This window comes from Carlito syrichta, unplaced genomic scaffold, assembly GCF_000164805.1.
Source record: "Carlito syrichta isolate Samal-C Ts95f unplaced genomic scaffold, Tarsius_syrichta-2.0.1 Scaffold301832, whole genome shotgun sequence".
NCBI lineage: Eukaryota > Metazoa > Chordata > Mammalia > Primates > Tarsiidae > Carlito > Carlito syrichta.
Genome location: NW_007245928.1, coordinates 91,447 through 94,408, shown reverse-complemented (window position 1 = coordinate 94,408; position 2,962 = coordinate 91,447). Strand labels below are relative to the sequence as shown.

The following is a 2,962-nucleotide window of genomic DNA, read 5'->3' as shown; positions in this document are numbered from 1 at the left end:
CGCCAAGTTGCCCAGGCAGGTCTCAAACCTGCGGGCTCAGGCAATTCGCTCACCTCAGCCTCCCAAAGCGCAGGATTACAGGCTGAGCCACCGAGCCCAGCTGATTTTGTTCTTTTTTTATGGCTGTGTAATATTCCATTGTGTATATGTACCACATTTTTTAAATCCCGTCCTCTTTTGATGGACAGTATGGTTGGTTCCGTGATCTTGCTATTGTGAACAATGCTGTGATAAACGTACATGCACAGGTATCTTTTTTATAGAGTGATTTGAGTTCTTCAGGGTATATTCCCCGTAGGGGGATTGCGGGATCATATGGAAGGTCGATTTTTAGAGCTTTTAGGAATTACCACACTGATTGTAATCAAATTTAATTCCTGATCAATTTTCTACAGAGTACAGTGAAACTGTTTCTAATATTTTCATTTTTATTCTTATTTTCCTATTTTTGTCCAGACCTTCTTTCTGGTGGAAACTTTGTAATGAAATTTGATTTATTAGTTAGTTTTTTTTAATCTACATCTAGTATCACCAAATACGGCTTCTTTCATTTTACTTTTTGATCCATTATAAAATATACATATGGAGAGACAGGGTCTTACTCTGTTGCCCAGGCTGGAGTGCAGTGGCATGATCGTAGTTCACTACAGCCTCAAACTTCTGGGCTCAAGTGATCATCCTACCTCTGCCTCCCATGTAGCTGGGGTGTGTCATCATCCCCAGTTAATTTATTATTATTAGTTTTTTTTTCCTAGGAAAGGGGGACCCACTATGTTGCCCAGACTGGACTTGAACTCCTGGCTTCAAGCAGTCCTCTCTCCTTGGCCTCTCAAAGTGCTGAGATTATAGGCATGAGCCATTGCACCCAACCCAGCTTTTAAAAAAGTTTTTTTATTTTAGGTCTTGCTATTTTGGTCAGGCTTGACCTGTATTTTTATGAAGTCTAAGTCTCCCAGGTTAAATAGAAGAACTTACAGTTTAGCTGTTGCCAGTCTTATTTTAGGTTGATTGCTTCTTTTCCTTTGTTATAAATGGGATGAAAGATGGTTCACTGATATTTCTGTCCTAGCTGATTCTTGACACAGTGCAGGGTGGTTCTGCTGTCAAGAGTCGGCTTCCCACATGGCTAACACAGTTCATCTGATCACTTGGGTACTTTGTGCAGAGCATCAGTGTGTCCTGTCCCAGGACACATTTGGCTTTGTAAGTTCCAGTCAAATGAACTTCCCACTAAGTGTCACCTAAATACCTTTGGTTTTCCCCAGCTTGAAGGTTTTTTTCCCCCTTATGTACGTCTTATTGGTCTTTGCAGTTCTCTGTGAAGATATTATTGATCTTTCCAATCAGAGGCATTTTTTTTTTTTACATCTTTACTGGCACAGATATTGTGTTATTCTATACTATGTTATATATTATTATGTGTCTATTTATATTAACGACCTATCTTATTTTCCACATTTGACTTAAAATTCCTTGAAGCCAGAGTCCATACTTTATTTATAGTTATGTCCTCTAGGATTGGTTTTAAAAATTCAAGTTGAGTTCTTCTTTAAACCCCTTTGCTGTAGGCTGAAGGGATGATCTCATTCCTATTGTCCCATCCCAGCCCCAGTCTCTGCCGTTCACTGCTGAGATGCCTATGTCCCAAGCTATCAGTGTCTGCAGCTGTGGACAGTATGTACCACTCTTAGGTGTGGGAAGCCTAGGCACTGGGGGTTCCCAGGCCTAGGTTTCTTGGTCACTCATATAGCAGTCTCCTCTGGTCTTGCCAATACCCAGGGACACCCTGCAGGAACAGGTCTGAGTCCCCACCCCGCTTACTTTCTATAGACTACATACATTTCTTTCTTCTACTTATTGAGGATATTTAATATAAACTTTTGGCCAGGCAGGGTGGCTAATGCCTGCTATCCCAGCACTTTGGAAGGCCAAGGTGGGAGGATTGCTTGAGCCCAGGAGTTCGGGACAAAAAAAAAAAAAATTGCTGGGCATGGTGGAGCACCCATGTAGTCCCAGTTATTCAGAAGGCTGATCTGGAAGGATCTCCTGAGCCCAGGAGGTTGAGGACATGGTGATCCTGGAGCAAGCCATTGCACTCTAGCCTGGGTGACAGAGTGAGACCCTGCTCAAAAGAAAAGAAAACAAAACAAAATACTCTTCAGTAATGTTTTCCAAAACCACGAAAAGCCATATTCTTCAAGCAGCATCTGCTTTCTTCTCAGCAAAAGTCTCTGAGTTGAATATATACAAAGGGCCTCACTACCTACTTGAAAGGGTTGGGGAAAGGAAAAGTAGAAAGCATAAAAATATAATCTGGCACTCCACTCTGTCCCTGTGGGTCTGCTCTGCATGCTGTGGACAGCATTGTTCAGACAGGGCAGCTAGAACCAAGTAGGGATCCAACCAGTTCTTCTCTGTCTATGCCACTAACAGATCCTTCTTCAGGGGCAGAAACTCGGGCTCTGCAGCAAACAGAAGTGACAGCAAGAAGTCCAAAGATGACTACAGAAGCATCAGAGTCCCCTCCAGAGTGGCCATATATGGAAGCTCCTGAGCGGTTCACCGAGGGCATGGCCACCTGCCTGGGGCTGCCCTTTGGGAAAGTCATTCATATTCTAAGGCTACAGGGGAAGAGCCAGGCCTTTATCAAGGTGAACCCTGAGGAGGCTGTCCACACTGTGGTCAATTACAACACATTGATGACACCCGGACTGCAGACCAGCCCACCTATGTCCAATTATCCAACCACCAGGAGCTCAGGACTGACGGCTCTCCCAGCCAGGTGGGGGCACAAGTGGCCCAGCAGGGATTGAGCTTGTTTAGGTGGGGAACCTGGCCTTGGTCACTGCCATGGATGTGAGGATAATGATGGCTGGGCAGAGCCCCGCGTTTCAGATCATCATAGAGAAGCTCTTTCATCTGTGACCTTGGACGGGCTGCACATGGAGAAGCTGAGATGACA

General features: G+C 44.3%; 1 pseudogene; it reads right to left on the bottom strand.

Moving 5' to 3' along the window:
- LOC103257671 overlaps positions 1–2,572 on the bottom strand; it is a 6,906-nt pseudogene extending 4,334 nt beyond the window's left edge.
- Positions 2,573–2,962: the final 390 nt, after the last annotated feature.